Source organism: Leuciscus leuciscus, assembly GCF_965113295.1.
Source record: "Leuciscus leuciscus genome assembly, chromosome: 4".
NCBI classification, from domain to species: domain Eukaryota; kingdom Metazoa; phylum Chordata; class Actinopteri; order Cypriniformes; family Leuciscidae; genus Leuciscus; species Leuciscus leuciscus.
Genome location: NC_138728.1, coordinates 7,569,953 through 7,588,065, shown reverse-complemented (window position 1 = coordinate 7,588,065; position 18,113 = coordinate 7,569,953). Strand labels below are relative to the sequence as shown.

The 18,113-nt window shown below is 36.7% G+C and overlaps 1 protein-coding gene and 2 long non-coding RNA genes across 3 annotated transcripts in view; 2 read left to right on the top strand and 1 right to left on the bottom strand.

The window, feature by feature from the left end:
* LOC309497775 overlaps positions 1–18,113 on the bottom strand; it is a 37,902-nt gene that overhangs the window by 1,805 nt on the left and 17,984 nt on the right. The window lies entirely within an intron of this gene.
* LOC309497753 (scavenger receptor cysteine-rich domain-containing group B protein) overlaps positions 1–18,113 on the top strand; it is a 37,532-nt gene that overhangs the window by 17,906 nt on the left and 1,513 nt on the right. The gene's annotated exons all lie outside the window — the stretch shown is intronic.
* LOC309497784 lies at positions 15,505–17,174 on the top strand. The gene is made up of 3 exons (XR_014205708.1): positions 15,505–16,266; positions 16,700–16,749; positions 16,865–17,174. It is a non-coding gene; the product is annotated as an uncharacterized lncRNA (long non-coding RNA).

Sequence of the window (18,113 nt, the reverse complement as noted above, 5' to 3'; positions counted from 1 at the left end):
ATGCAAATACTGTATATACATACATATAATTATTTTTGGATGTTTTGCATGTTACATGTTTTAAAATGTTGAATTTAATGTTCCTAATGTAGTTGACTGTGCCTCACAGGCAAATGCACCAAATCAATTTAGTCAGCAATTTTTCAAAACAAATTAATATCACCCAATTAATGAAGTCATTAAAATGGCAAAAGATGTCAGCCTTATGTTGTGTATATTCTTTATGATCATGTCCTGGTTGTTTTTGTTTTAACAGCCACACACAGTCTATAATAAAAGCCAGCTTTCCGGCATCTAAAGATTGAGATAAATTTGTTGTCATTTGGTTGTAACCAAAAGCCATCTTTTAGGCAAATTGCTAATGGAAAAATTTACATCTGGTACATTGTTTTTTCAGCACAACTGACGTTCTGAAATGTAAGACACAGTGCATTTTCCAGCTTTGAAATGTTATTTCTCAAGACTCACTTATAAAGTTTAATTGCCTCTTTCTATCTATTTTGGAGATCGACAGACCCTGATTATTTGTGTTGCAATTTCTGTTACCTTTCTGTTTACTAATAAAATGATCCTTTTTTCAGTCAGTTATATTTTAGATTAATGGGTCCCACTTTATATTAAGTGGCTTTAAGTACCATGTACTTACATTGCATTTAATAATTTGATACAATGTACTTATTGTGTAACTACATGTTTTTACATTGTACTTACATTTTAAATATTCCTGCATGTAATTACAGCTGTAATTAATTTATGTAATTACATTTGTAATTACACAGTTGACCCTTCCCTTACACCTTAAACCTACCCAATCCACCACACCTGTCCCTAACCTTACCCGTATCACACCTCAATAGCAGCAAAAGGGTTTTACAATACAACATGAACACAATAAGTACATTGTACTTATTTTTTGATGTAAGTACATAGTATTTTGAATCGATAAAAAAAAAGTATATATTTTTTTTAATTAGTTTTTAAATTATTAAAATAATTTTAATATATAAAAAATATATATTTTTATTTATTATTATTTTTGTCCCTAAAAAATAAGTTGTATCAGTGTGATACACATAATTCACCACAGGATGGCGATGTTTAGTTACATTACTCTATTAACAGCTTTAACAAAATAAATCGTCTCTATGGCCCTGTCCCAAATGGCACACTTCATGTGCACTTTCGGTCTTGTGAACTTACAATGGCTGCCGCGTGCGTGTGTCCGTTAAGTCCATGAGCCCGCAGTGTGTCCCATTTGTCATTTTTAGATCTCAGAAGGATGCTCGCGAGCGCCCCCATGTGGTCGATTTGCGCCCTTGATGCGCACTTTTGCAGAGCCCGCGCTGATGCGGCCTCCAAAGCAGACTTCTTACCGACAGTCAAAGCGGCATTACGTCACGAAAGTGCGAACTCAGAGGAAGACCCAGGGGGTCAATCCAGCGCTCGAATTCCGTACCACCCCTGGGAGCCGCCATTGGCTAACAAGCCATCACTTGCTGTTAGCATTCCATTGACTCCCATTCATTTTGACGTCACTTTGACAGCGAATAACTTTACATCTAAGGCGTTTAAAGACTCCATTTGTCCATTGTTTATTTCTAAAGAAACACGACAATGTATAAAAGGGGGGATGCAAAAACAATCGGGGGGACGTGGAGGAATAAAGTCTGATAAAGTCAAGGGAGAAGCCCATAGAGAGTCATAAAGTTGCTCCTGCTCCTAGCTCATTGACACCTCCTACTCACGCTCTCCGTCTCTACAAGATTCGGAAGGGAATGATTCAGATTTCGCTTGGCACAGCTACTAGAAGACTTACAACTGTCAGACAGGCTGCTCACGTCACATCCACGTCGTCAAGCTCAGTTTGAGTCTGCGCAATACGCTCAGCCATCAGGAAGTGAGAGCTTCTAATTTGCTTCACTTTTCTCTGCTGAAACCTATGGGGTCGCTGTGTCCAGTTTATATACTGTCTATTTAGGGTTCCATTTGGGACAGGGCCAATGATGTGCTTACTGGCGTGATGATGTGCTTACTGGCTTGAGGGCGGAACAACCTGTCACTCACATGAGATCCACCAATAGCAAACCACAATGATCCAACCATCCAATCAGTTCAGTCCCGCCATCATTTTTTGTTGTTGTTTTTGTTAGAGAAGCCGGATATACGTCACAATAGGGAAGAAAAGACTATCGCAAATTCCATTTCATGTCGACTTTAAAAATGTTAAAGTAGGCTACATGTAGGCATACATTACAGCACTATACTGTTTTATTACCTTGGCATTAAATTAGAGAAAACTGGTTAACGCTGCTTCGTGACTGTTTCTAACACAACGGCTGAGGCAAATTTGACATCTTTCTCTCTTCTGACTGACATAATCAATTTTTCTTTTGCTACTTTGCTAATTATTTTTGTTGTAGTTTCCGTTCACCAGACGTTAAACCAACTATGAAGACTTCATTGTCTGAGAACCCTGGAAATGTGAAAATGGTCCGATGAGCACAACAATGATTTGAGCAAGAAATGTCAAAAAGACAAAAGGAAATGCACCCTGACATTTTGGTAAGACTTTAGCACAACTTTAAAATTGTTTAATTTTGAATTCAATACTTTCCACAATAAAAATTTACAATGATGTTAGTTTCTCAGGTCATTGCTGGAATGCAGAGAAGAAAACAAGGATAATCTAATAGGAAATTGAATGCTACAATCTATATACACACAATCTGACCTTTTATTAATATTATTAATAATTATCTTATGTAAGTTTTTCATACATGGCAGTGCTTCATATAATATCCCTGCAATTTTTGCTTTCCTAATGTGACGATACATATTTGTGTTTAGATTCTGAGAAAGTATCTTTGTTTCATATCCTAACTTGCTAACCAACATTTACATATATCCAATATTGTACATGAACCTGTCTGGACTTTTATAATTGCACAAATGTAATTAGTGTAGGGGTGGGCGGTATGACCAAAATTCTGTTTCACGCCACGGTATGACTATTTTATTTCACGGTAACGAGATATTTCACGACTTCCGGTTATGGCGCTTTGCTGAAGAGACGCACGAGTTAGCCCCGCTGTAATCTGTTTTAAGATTTCTTAAATATATTCCAGTTCCGTTCAACTTTCGAGCTCACTTTGTTTATAAGTGAATACTGTTCACGATGTCACCTAAACGAGCAAAGCAAAAGCCGAAGAAAGTAGAAAATACAGAAGATACCTCCGACTCCGAAAGCATGGAAGAGGGGGCGCACCTTACACATGGCGACGAAGACTCATCGCCGGTTAGTGGAGATCAAGCAGGCGGCTTACACGCTGATACAAGTGGTATCTTACAAGCAATAAACTCAATGAAAGTGGATATGACTTCTCAGTTCGAAACTGTCCTTTCAGCTGTACAAGAAATCAAAAACCAAGTTGCAGAGTGTTTCGGAAGATTAACGCAGACAGAGGAACGCATTTCTCAAACGGAAGATTCGGTCTCCACACTTCAATCAACGACCAGCGCTCTTGAAAAGAAAGTCTCTGCGCTTACTTGGAAAATAGATGATTTGGAAAATCGTAGCCGACGCTCCAATCTGAGGCTCCTAGGTTTACCAGAAAAATCCGAGGGCAACGATGCATGTACGTTCTTAGAAAGCTGGCTATCTGAAGCACTGGATATGGAACCACTCCGAAAGCCACTGGCCATAGAGAGGGCCCATAGGATCGGTTGCGAAAAACTGCAGCGGACGCGAATTCAACCCCGAGAGTGATGATCGTGAAGTTTTTGGACTATAGAGACAAGGAGCGCGTGATGCGTGCGGCCAGAGCAAAAAAAGATGTAGGCCTACTGTTCAAAAATTACCGAATCATGTTCTTTCCGGACCTTTCTGCTGAAGTGAACAAACAACGGAGGCAATTCGACGAAGTAAAGAAGAAGCTGCGAGCTAAGGGACTGATGTATGGATTCATCTTTCCAGCACGCCTCCGAGTGACCGTTGATGGCGAGGCTCACGTCTTTCAAAGTCTGTCAGAAGTTAACGATTTTCTAATGAGCATGTAAGATGGTGCTATTTTCTGTTCTTTGCTCACTTTCAAGAACATATAAGCAATAGACAAATCAATAGGTTGAATTCCTTATAATGGGACGATGTAAATTGCACAGCGGGGCTCAAATGCGATGCGATTCATCGTACGGATCTTTTCCCTAAGTTAAATTGGGTAGATTCAGTTAAAGGCAGGGTAGGTAAAAAATGTATAAAAAAACTTTCTTCCAAATTTGTTTAGACTTTATATATATATCAATGCATAATTAAAATCTAAGTACTCTGAAAAAGAAAGTATAAAAATCGAGTGTCTGTAGACCTCTCATGACTGTTTTAAAGACAGCTCATTATTTCCATTCACTCCACCCCCTCCCTTCTGGGCTCCTTCCAAAGCCACGCCCCCAAAACACATGAACGCGCGACTCCGACAGCTGAGCTGAAGACGCATTGTTTACCTGAGACGAGTGGAGAGGAGTAGGGTGACCAGATGAGATTGGCTGAAATTCGGGACGGGGGGGGGGGGGGGGGGGGGGGGTGTCTATGGGTCTGGGGTGACGGGATGGGGGGCTTCTATGATATCAGACTGCGTAGCCTATAATAAAAGATAATGAATTTCAAACCTGAACCAAACATATTTTTATTCAAAGATCAACAGTCTGTCATTATTCTGTATTGACAGGTGCAATATTTGAAAATCGATCATATATTTTTTTTATTACATTTATATCTGCATTTATGTAAAAACTTAAACTTTCAAACATCAAAATGTCATTTATTAATATGTTTTCATGTCAAAATGACATACAAACATCTTTTCCTATTCTATTTTGCTTGCTATTTTGCAGGCTTGCGTGTCGCGTGAAAAATAGGCGTCGGTTCTGTTTCTAGCATGCACGCGTTTTCCGCGCGGCTCGAGGCGCGCCTGAGACGCGTGTCTCACGCAGGCAGTGTGCAAGCTCTAACCTGTTAACAGGGGAGCCGAAATAAAAACGGACACGCCACGCAGCCAGTGTGTCGCCGGCCTCAACCTCCGCAGACAGTTTTTAATGTTTATAAGACAATAACTACTCAAGATTTTGCTTTAGTATAATTTTCGGGACAATTAGGGCCAGATTCGGGATTCGGGACAACAGTTTAGATTTCGGGACTGTCCCGAATTTTTCGGGACTTCTGGTCACCCTAAGCGCAGTGCATGCAGTGACATCATGTCAGAATCACATGTAATAAAAAAATTGAACTTTATCATTATGAATATAAACAAATAAGATGTATTTTAGTACTCACTATCAAGCTAGCATATTGATATTGGTAAAGTTTAAATTATGCACAATTCAACACTATAGCTATCATCTTGAGCTAGACCAATAGATTATACTACGATAGATTATAGATTATCTCTACTACAGCTCGCTAAGTAATGTTATGTTAGCTAGCCTATATTACGCAGCTACGTGTGCTAATGACACATGCTTCATGAAAAAATAAACAAAAAAATATGTATGATCAAAATACAAAAAGAAAGATTTACCTGTCCAGCAGAAATAAAGCCATCGAGGAGTCACTTTTCAGCCCCTTGAGGTCCCTCAGTTCTCGCCATCGCTGGAAAGCCACGCCGATATTAACTCGCGTTTTATTTCTTTGTTTATCCAAAGACTTTTTGTTCAATGCCTTTTCTTGTACTGTTACTGTCTTCCTTTTTTTGCCTGGTTTGCCTTCACTAACTGCATAGGCCGGTACTGTGAATTTTGCTTGCTCTTTCTCTGCCATTGTTTTGGTATTCCTAGGTGCCTCTTGAATTCCTCAAATCAAACGGGACGCGCAAGTGGGCAGGTTCTGTGTGGCAAATGGGTGGTTGCCATGGTTGCGAGAGAGTGACAGCCGCCTAAGCCAATCCTATGTTTCGTCCCGAATGGAAATAATGAGCTGTGTTTAATACAGATTAAACGGTCTAGAGTCACTCAATTTTTATACTCTTTTTATCAGAGTTCTTACATTTTAATTATGCATTGATATATATATAAAGTTTAAACAAATTTGGAAGAAAGTTTTTAATAAATGTTTTACCTACCCTGCCTTTAAGGAAGTTAGAAGTAAAGAATCGTTTGGATTTGCTGGTGGTTCTCGGCAGGTCGCAGTTGTGGAGTTAAAGTGTTTTTTTTTTATTATTTTTTTTTTATCTGCTTTAAATTGGATGTTTATAACCATGTTGTTTATTTCAGTTTGTTTTAAGTCTTATCTTTACAAGGTACAGGTGATTTTTTGTTTTAAAATATGGAAGAGTGTTGGATTATTTCATAATATAAAAGGAAATGACAGATACCATTGGGGTTAAATTTATTTCGTGGAACTGTAGGGGGCTACATACTTTTTCTAAAATCAAACAAGTGATGTCCAGATTAAAGCAACTACAGTCTAAAATCGTTTTTCTTCAAGAAACACATCTAATGCCCAAAGACATATGTAGAATACGTAATAGGTGGCCTGGTCAGGTATTTGCAGCTTCATTTAGTTCTCAAGCGAGAGGGGTAATTACAATGATTCACAAATCAATTCCATTTCAGATGGATAAGACAATACAGGATCCTTCCGGTAGATACCTAATTGTTCAAGGAACATTATTATCTAAACGACTGAATCTTATTAATGTTTATGGCCCTAACGATGACGTACCCAAATTGTATAGTAACCTCTTCTTAACTTTATCCACCTTTTCTGGGTTTTATGTGATGGGAGGAGATTTCAACTGCACATTGGATCCAATTAGAGATCGTTCATCTGGCCTTGATCAATCCCATAAACAGACTAGAAAGACCCTAAATTATTTTATAAAGGATTTAAACCTTGTTGAAATATGGAGACATTTGCACCCTAAAGATATTCAATATTCTTGCTTTTCCAAAACACACCAGTCCTATTCTAGAATTGATTATTTTCTTATTTCTGTAACACTCATGTCATACATTACTGATTGTTCTTATGATTCTATTGTAATTTCAGACCATGCCCCTATTTCACTCACCTACATTGACCCTAAATTACTAGGAAACCCTCCAAAATGGAGATTTAATCCCAAATGGCTCCTAGATGATCAATTCAATAAACATATTCTACAGCAGATAGATATGTATTTTGACATTAATACAACACAAACATCAGCTAGTATAAGATGGGAGGCTTTTAAAGTCTTCATTAGAGGTGTTATTCTAAGTGTCACAAGTAGTAAATCAAAAAGCTTTAAGAAAGAATTGACTGAACTGGATACTAAAATAAAACTTTTAGAAAAGACCTTATCAAATAAAAATGACTCAAATATTCATCAGGAACTGCTGAATCTTAGAACTAAATATAATGAACTATCTGCCAAAAAAGCAGCAGCTAGTCTAATGATGTTAAGACAAAATTATTATGATCAAGGTGAAAAGGCAGGGAAATTGTTAGCTTGGAGAATTAAACAAAAGCAATCAGAAAGAACTATAAATTCTATTGAAGACAATTGTGGCATCATTACAGTGGACCCAGTAAAGATAAATGACACTTTTAAATACTTTTTTGAGACTTTATATTCCTCTGAATATGCAGATAACCGTACACAAAAAGAATTTCTTGACAGTCTGTCTATACCTATTATTTCTGAAGAGACAAAACTGTCTCTAGATATGGACATAACAGAAGAAGAGATCACAGAAGCCATCAACAGTTTAACAGCAGGTCGAACACCGGGACCAGATGGCCTTAATGTAGATTTTTACAAGAAATTTAAAAGAAAACTTGCCAGACCTATTTTAGATATGTTTAAAGAATCCTTTGCAAATGGTATGCTCCCAGAATCCTTAAGACATGCTCTCATTACGCTCATACCCAAGCCTAACAAAATAAATACAAAATGTGATTCATTTCGACCAATCTCATTACTTAATACAGATGTTAAAGTACTAAGCAAAATTTTAGCAAGGAGGTTGGAGACACTCCTACCTAAGATAATACACAGAGACCAAAATGGATTCATTAAGGGTAGGCAGGGTTTTCATAATGTTAGAACCTTGCTTAATGTTTTATATCTTAAAAAAGGGGCTTGTGATGCGGCCATTCTTTCCTTAGATGCCGAAAAGGCTTTCGACAGGGTGGAATGGCCGTATCTATTTGAGGTCCTTAAAAGATTTGGGTTTGGGGAAATTTTCTGTAAATGGATTAAGATCCTTTACATGCATCCTATGGCTGAAGTACTAACTAACAATATAGTTTCTAAGGCTTTTAACATCCAAAGGGGTACTCGTCAAGGGTGCCCCCTTTCACCCCTTCTTTTTATATAGCAATTGAGCCACTTGCCATCGCGGTAAGATCTCATAGTAATATACTAGGTATCAGATCAGACACAATAGATTTGCGCATTTCGTTGTATGCAGATGATGTAATTCTATACTTGACAAATCTGGCTCACTCCATCCCTTCTCTAATACGACTTCTTTCGCTCTTTGGTAACTTTTCTGGTTATAATATAAACCAATCTAAATCATGTATCCTGTTACTGAATAATGGTGATAGTCAAATACCAACTGTAACACAATTCAATGTGGTAGATTCCTTTATTTATTTAGGAATTAAAATAACGGCGAATGTAGATCATATATCTTTGGTTAATTACCAACCTCTTTTGAACACGGTCTCTAAATTTATTGAACGGTGGAAAAATCTACCTATATCGCTAATTGGACGTGTAAATATAATAAAAATGAGCGTACTACCTAAAATATTATATCTGTTTCAAAACATTCCTCTCTGCCCTCCAACCTCCTTTTTTACAATACTTCGGAGATCATTCACTGACTTCATATGGAATAATAAAAGAGCTAGTGTTCGGTTATCATTATTATACTTGCCTTATAATAGGGGTGGTCTTCAGTTTCCGAATCTACAGTGGTACTATTGGGCAGCACAGTTACGATCGACCTTATATTATTTCTCATCTGAACATTGTGCATCTTGGGTGGATATTGAATCTGTCTTCATAAAGTCAAAATTGCCCCTTAATCTCTACCTCTATTCGGCAGACATTAAATCCCTCAGAAAAGATAAAGATGTTCTATCTTTTAACCCTATCCTCATTAATACAATTAACGTCTGGTGTGATGTATATAAATATCTAGGGCAGTGCAATACTTTATCATGTTTTACTCCAATATGGGGAAACAAGCGTTTTAAACCAGCTAGATCTGACCCTGGATTTAAGATGTGGTTTGATAAAGGGTTACAGAAAATTGAGGATTTCTATAGGGAAAAGGATCTAATGTCCTTTGCCGAAATTGTAGCGCAATTTGATATTCCCAAAAAACATTTTTTTAAATTCCTTCAATTTAGGAGCTATGTTTCTTCCTATCAAGGTGCAAAGCTTACAAAACCTAATAAGACACCTCTTGAAGAATTGTTATCAAAATCTGCCCAAACTAAAGGTTTAATATCTATGTTTTATAAAATGTTAGAATCACACTCTAAAGAATCATCAGAATCTAAATTGGCTTCCTGGAGAGAAGATTTAAATGTAAACATTCCCTCGGATGTTTGGGATGGAATATGTACGAAAGCTCATGTACAAACAGTTAATAGTAATCTTAAATTAATTCAGTACAACTGGATTATGAGAACTTACATTACTCCAGTTAGGTTAAATAAAATTAACCAGAATATCCCAGATACGTGCATCAAATGCTCAGATGATAAAGGTACACTTTTGCATTGCATGTGGAACTGCCCAAAGGTGCAGGAGTTTTGGAAGGAGGTGGCTATATTTATTTCTCAGATGGTGTCTATAAATCTACCAATGAAACCCGAAATTTTTATTTTGGGAATTATTCCTGAGAATACTGTGGACCATGGCAGCACTCCATGTCCTTCTGTTTAGCTATGGAAAAGATTACTTATATCTTGAAAGGTAAAATTTCTTCTTTTGAGAAAATTTGGACACCCTTTATATCCTTTATATCAAATTCGGATTTTGGGAATGTACTAAATAAGACAGGAGAAGACAAGCTAACTTGACACTTGATCTATCTTATTTATCCCCCTTTTCATATTTTTTTATTTAAAGAAAACATTGTTAAATAATGATTTGTTGTATGCCTTCTATGCATGTTTTGTATTTTCAACTTCCCCTTCCTACTGTATTACTTTATATATAAAGTTTGTATTACTGTTTTTTTATATATGAAAAGATGTAACTATAATATTGTTGTATTACATTGTTATATTTTGATACATCTTAATAAAAAGATTGTTAAAAAAAAAAAAAAAACGATATATTTCACGATATAGTTATATATTTATATAGTTATTCTCGAAAAATCAACAAAAAGGGCTTTGTATAATAAATAAACCGAAATACTTTAGAAATGTAAAGTACTTCACTTTGTTTGAATTTCTTTTATTTGGTAAATTATTTATTTGGTAAACTGTTTTTAATAGCTAAATATAGTAAACAAAGCACTCTCATCAACTTTTAGATGAACTGCCCCCAACTGATTGATATTAAATACAACTCAAACTTTAAATAAAGTGTTGCTGAATAATTTTTCAATCTCATGTTATTGCTTTACTTCATCCATCAGTTTATAATATCTGGATTCTTTTTATTAAACTAGCCTATTCTATTCATAATAAATTAGTTACTTCCTGTTAATTTGGTAGGATATTAGTAAATACTAGTTATGTTTAAATGTTTTCCCGGTACATTATTTGCCATGTCTGCGGGACGTCCCGCGTGACGTCACGCCATTTGGAGCAGCCATCTTGACGGAATAGAAAATGCTAAACCGCTGGTGATAATACAGCTCGTCGCAAAATATTCATCTATTGACCCATCTTTGCGGTGATGATTGAAAAATCCTTCCCCGCTGGCGTCCAAATCAAAGAGTTGCTGACCCATCCGGACTCGTGATACCGATAGCCTGCTAAGCGTTTGTATGCTTTTAATGAAGCTCCGGTGTAGCGTGATGGGAAGTGAATAAGGTAGCTGTAAATGTCACCGAACTCAATGTCAGGAAGTTTTTCTACACATTTAATGCCTGTAAAAAGAACTCGTGGTGCTTCATATGGATCTATGATTCCTAATTATTTTATCTTCCTCTTGTATATTTCTTTTTATGATGACATGACGTGAAGAGTTAGCCGACGGCCGCTGCGCTAATAATAGATAGTGGCCAGTGACCGCGACGCTGAAGTGTGTGAGAACAAATGAATAACATCAGTGCGAACCACGAAAATGTATTTATTTGGATTACATTTTTAAATATTAAATTGTCATCATTCTGTGTAATTTTTCAATGTCAGTCTTTTCACTATTTACATGTTTATGCCCAAAATGCTATAATATTCAAAGTAGTTGACTGTCGTTCTCCTCTACCCTGTGTACATTGTTGATTAAATAGCCTATTTAAAATCGTTACAGGCACCTCGCGAGCATTCATTCATTCAACTATTTTAAAAGAATGGAATGAACACCAGCACACACAAGCAATCTTTTTTATAGTCAATTTAATCCAAAAATGTAACAACAGGTATGAAATGTCAGAAAGAGAAAAAAAACTTAATGGGAAGACGAGCATAGACTGCTGCAGCTTAATGGATAAATATATTTAGCCTATTTATTATTAAGATTGCACAGTTGGAAAGAAAATATATTTATAGGAACATTTCAGCAGGCTCAAGATAATGAATACAGTGACCATTATTCATTGTTTTAATCAATTCGCAGCCATAAAACGTGATAATCCGCATTCTCATGTATGTGCGCTTGTGCAATAGTATTCCGTCAAAATGGCTGACACGCGGCTAGGGGTCACGTGACTGGGAGATCCCACATCTGGCAACCCGTCACCTAAAGCTTTAACCAAGAGATGTACAGAAGTATCAAGTTCATAAGTGACTAGGAGAACAGCAGTATGAAAACCGAACAGCAGCTACTGTTAGTGTTGACTGAGTAGTGTAAATTATACACACCTTGTAACTGCGTCATTATTTTACATAGCCCGGTGAACACTGACACACCGCGCTCCCTCTCTGTGCGTGTGCACGCGCGTGTCTTTTGCATCAGTAAAATGCGATCGGTTAATTTGAGTGATACGAACCTGAAATGACATATACCTACTGTGTTATGTTGGCCTAGCCTATAGCCTACAAATATTTTCCTGTAAAGAACCATGCACGATTGTCCCGCATTTGTTTAGTTGGCAACCCTACCCTCAATGCTATGTGTAAACCCTGGTTGGATAAGGATTTTAAAATTGGATATGAAGATGAAATCTGACGCATAGTTTCAGTGTTAAAACTGATAACATAATTGCTGTCTGTGGTTTTATATGGGCTGTGGCAATAATTTTGAAAAATAATAGCTCGCAGCAACATATGGAAAAAAAGAACTGAACTAGCCTAGGCTACTTCATTTTTTGCAACTGTGAACTTTAGGTCAAAATTTTGAAGTTTGACCTATGAACTGAACTAGTTCATTTAAAAATTTGTGACCTGATCTTTGAACTAGTTCATGTAGAAAGTGAACTTTCCCAACAATACCATCCCTGGGTGGGAATTGGCAAAAAATGGATGATTCGATAGTATTGCGATATTTGGGCCACAATTCAATATTATTGCGATTCTTAACATATTGCGATATAGCAAGTATTGCGATTCGATTCTGCGATATATTGCGATTCATGTCCCCCATATTATTCAAAGGCATTACAAAAAATGAGGAAAATAAGACTGCTCAACTCACTTCAAATGTCACATTAAATCTGTGAACATCTTCTACACATTTACTGAAGTGCAACTTAGGAGGGTAGTGCAAAAACTTTGTCCTTGAACATTCAGGACACAGGACCTTATTACAGAACGTAATTATATGAACACCTCACCACCGCATTAGCACCAAAAACCTGGAGATTTTATTTTAGAGAATAATTACACAACCTATTCGATATTCTATAATTCTATAATTAAATAAACTAATCTAAATAGGTTGTGAAATTGTTGCCTTTGGCTTGCTCAGTTGGGGATATTTTGGGGATATTTAATTTTATCAATCAATAAATTCCTCTTGAAACAAACTTTGTTGTATTATTTTAATTTAATACTGTGAAGCTGCTTTGATACAATCTGTATTGTGAAAAGCGCTATACAAATAAACTTGACTTGACTTGACTTGACTAATCGAATATTCAAAAATCGTGACTCATCCCTGCATGTAATCTCTTGTTTTTTCCCCAAAATATTCACTTACGTCTCGATTTTCGAAGGGGACTTTTAATTAGGCCTATTATATTCAGATTCTTTACTGTGGTAAAGTAGAAAAACGTTGTAGGACAGATAGCCTACATTTTTACTTGCACGTCAGATTCATTTCAACACACTTTGTGCTTGTTATTAGACATGTTGCCTTTGGCTTGCTCAGTTGGGGATATTTTGGGGATATTTAATTTAATTTTATCAATCAATAAATTCCTCTTGAAACAAACTTTGTTGTATTATTTTAATTTAATACTGTGAAGCTGCTTTGATACAATCTGTATTGTGAAAAGCGCTATACAAATAAACTTGACTTGACTTGACTTGACATGTAAGGCACGTCAAGTTTATTTGTAAAGCGTGTTTCCCACGCGCGGGTGATTTTTAGTTTCGCTCTCACTGGCAGCACAATTTTTTTTTATAGATTTAACTTTTCTATCATTTAAGTTTCTAATATTTACTGATATTTATTGCAATGCTTTACAGGCTTTGTGTTGCTTCTTTGACGGAATTGCTCAAATAAACACTTTTTTGCTCGAATAAACTCTACATTTTTTATTTCAATTTTCAAAACAACCCCCCAGTAGTTGGTCCATTACCACCGCAGTGGTAAAAAAACTGCCACCGTCACAGCCCTATAACATGAATGTATTTTGTTATTTATGTCAACATTTTATAATTAAATATTGCGATACTTTGCGCTACTGTAGGCTATCAATATAATTGCGTGCGCAAAATATTGCGATACTGAACAGAATAGATTTTTCCCCCCACCACTACTGTAGGTGGATTCAGAATCAGATGTAGGCTAGTGCTTTTATCAACGTCTAAGTACATGCAGCATCAAGTTAGAGAGTTAGGGAAAATTTTGCCAACACCGGTCTGAAAAAATAATATATTTTTCCCTGCTTGTGCTTGCAGGTTCATTCTGAGAATCAACCCTGATGGCACCAAACACCAAAGGCACAGATCAGATGGAAATCTGGAAATGTCCAAAGAAAAGCATCAGCCTGAAACCCTCAGTGTTTCTCATCAGAGAGCTTGTCAACTTTGACTGGCAAAATTCCTGAAATGTAACAACACAAACTGACTTTGAATGTATTTTATTGTTTTAAGGCCTGTTTTGCTTTTCAGTGTGTGTATGTTTTTGCCATGCTACAGATACAAATGGTCACCAGGAGATTGGTTATAAGGACTTTGGAGATGTTGCCTTTTATAGTTGCTCCTAAAGGTCAAGATTTGTAATTTGTACTTCTAAAACAAAATGTTCAATGATTAAAAAGAATATTATAAGGACAAATGTTTGTGAGTTATTGTGATTTTTTGGGGGGTGGGGTAAACATACATTTAAAAAAAAAATTAAATGATAATAATAAACTCAATACTAATACTGTAAATGAAAATACGGTGATAATACTGTAAATGCAAGTACAGTAAATGATACAGTATACTGTAAGTGAAAATACAGTAATACTGTAAATGCAAGTACAGTAAATGGTACAGTATACTGTAAGTGAAAATACAGTAATACTGTAAATGCAAGTACAGTAAATGGTACAGTATACTGTAAGTGAAAATACAGTAATAATACTGTAAACATTTTACAGTAAATTACTGGCATCCAGCTGCCAGTAAGTTACTGTCAAATTTACACCAACCTATCTGCATGGGTTGCTTTGGTAACGACGTAGGCGTACCCATGTGTGTGACTAGGCTTCCAAAACGGATGCAGGAAAAATGGTACATTATCTCGCTCTCCAAATAAGCGCCCTGTCGAGTTACAGTGCAGAAAAAAAAGAAATCTTTTGGACAAACCACTTGAACACTGTATGAATAATTTTCGGCATTTCCGTCACAGGTTTCGACGTTATAATTGTGTGTCACGTTAAGAGTGATGCAAAAGACATTTGAATTCTGATTTGAGTATCCAGAGCATCCAGATTGAGACACATCTGATTGGAATCGCATTTCAAACCACCTCCATATGTGGTTTGGATTGGATATGAAAAAAAATATTTCATGTGTTTTTTGCTGTCCAGACTTTCAAAACCCCATCTAGGTAAAATCTGGATATGCAAAAAAATCTGTTTTTTTCCCCCCTTTTCTAGCAGTCGTAACATGGCCTTAGTAATTTTGTTAACCATTTGCAATGGTAATGAACTGAGACAGACCTGTGCATGTATTTAGCAGGAAAAGCAACCTATTACTAAAACAACAACAGGGTGCAACATGCACAATTACAGAAACTAGACTTTTATTTGAAACATGGCTTCAGAAGACATGTAATAAAGCACGCACGTCTTATTATGATGCTTCTTTGTTGTCCATTTTGGAGCTTGACAGACAGTCCTAAAGAATGCAGGATTATTTCTGAAAGGTAAATATTCAAAAGCTTCACAGTTTGCATCTTGTTAATGGGGCCTTACAGAGTAATTAGGGAGGAACAACTCATTTAAACAACCAAACAAAATGCAAAGACTGAACAGCCTTTTGTGTAGTGCCAAGCAAGTGTTGTTTGCAAGAGCATAAGTTTGAACAGAATTACAATTTCTGCGAACACCAAACAATGCAGACAGTCCCAAAGAATGAAGAAAAACCCAGCATTATGAGAGGGAGAACAAGTTGAAAGTGATAATATCTGAGAGACAGAGTGATTGCAACTATTGTGATCAATACCTCATAGTTTATTTTATGCCTAACCTGTTTGCATCCTTAGGCCACTGCTTCCTCAAGTGCAAATTACTAACTACTTTACCTGTTGAGTATATGCTGTAATTTACAAATATAGCCTATGTAAAATAATACACTAAAAAGGAGTGATTGTCTGGGTCGTCTGAAGGGAGGAGACATGGGCTGGAGGTTGTACCTCTAGATAAAAACACTATAAATCGCCAACATACAAACTTATCTTTCAGAGGGAGGAAGAATACAGAAGCATACATGGGACACTTCAAAAGGTTTAAACCCTTAGTCATATTTTGAACTTTCTGACTTTATTCTGCTGCTTCTATTTCTGTGCTAAAAGAATAAATGTTAATGTTTATTTATTTGTCCTATCTCAAAGTGTGATTGATTCTCAGGTATGATTCTCTATAAAATATATGTCTAGTAGTAATATAAATAATTTTCATTTAGACAATAGAATTAGAGAATGGTAATACTGATCTGTCAGCTTAACATGCTTTTTATGCTTTTTGATAAAAAAAATAAAAAAAATCAGTTCAATTGGGCCACTTATGACTGTCAAAAATGGTCCAATTAATTTGGCTTTATATTTAGTCATAGGAAGTATAAGAAACTACCAATTACATTATTCAGTGCAAATCCAGTGAAGTCATTCATTGTTCTCAGTTACTCTGATATATCTTTTAGTGTTATATTTTTTCTTAGTTTCTTTTCAGCAGCAGTGCTGTGCACCATATGGATCATTTTACTTCAAGGTAAGAGCTCAAACACAGCTTGTACATATAGACTACCTTTTTAGTTTTTGCCCTACATACTGCATAACATACCGGTATTTGTGATTCTCAATGCTTTTTCTCTCATGACAAGCAGTTCTGGCAAATTCCACATTAAGCAAGGCTGCTTCAGTCAGACTAGTTGATGGCAGCAGCTCCTGTTCTGGGAGAGTGCAGGTTCTCCGTTCTGGAATATGGGGAATGGTGTGTTACAAAGGCTGGGATTTGTTAGACGCAAATGTGGTGTGTAGAGAATTGGGCTGTGGGGAGGCTAAAGAGGTGAAGATAGCGGCATATTTTGGGCCGAGCTCAGGACAAGTGTGGATAGATGAGGCGAAATGTGTTGGGATTGAATCCTCACTGACAGAATGTGTAGTGAGTTCACTGGACAATTCGGGGCAAAGCGCATGCCTACAAGACTTGTATGCTGGAGTTATCTGTCAGCGTGAGTAAAAAACCTTTTACAATATGTTTAATTGCATATCTAATCGTGCTCAATATTATCACACTTTATTTTTTCATTTTAATGTGTCTCCTCAGTAAGAACTAGGCTGGTGAATGGTGTCAACTCCTGTTCCGGACGAGTGGAGGTTCTCTATAAAGGAACATGGGGAACAGTGTGTGATGATTACTGGGATCTGTCAGATGCTGCAGTGGTGTGTAGAGAAGTGGGCTGTGGGGATGTGATAGAGGCAAAGAGTAAAGCTTATTTTGGACAAGGATCAGGACAGATATGGATGGATGAGGTAAACTGCTTTAAAACTGAGCATGCATTGAGCAAATGTGGATTTCGGCAGTGGGGAATGCATGACTGTCATCATTCAGAAGATGCTGGAGTCACCTGTCAGTGTAAGTGAACTACTCAAATTAACTGCGTTTTGTATTGTATTTATTTCAGTGTTTGTAATTAACAACAGTCAATATGATTGTAATTGCTTGACATTAGTGTTTTGTTTTCTTTTGCATCAGCCCTTGTGAGGTTGGTTAACGGCATTGACACTTGTTCCGGAAGAGTGGAGGTGTTCCATAATGGAACATGGGGAACAGTGTGTGATGATGACTGGGATGCAGCCGATGCTGCAGTGGTGTGTAGAGAGATGGGCTGTGGGGACATTAAAGAATTAACCAATGGTTCTTTTTTTGGAGCCACATCAGGACAAATATGGATGGACAATGTAAACTGTACTGGGGAAGAGGTAGCACTGAGCACCTGTGCATTTCAGGGATGGGGAACACATGACTGTGGATTTTCAGAGCACGCTGGAGTCATCTGCAGTCGTGAGTTGCAAACCGCCAATTCCAGTTAAAGGAACAGTTCACTCAAAATTGAAATTGTTATTATTTGA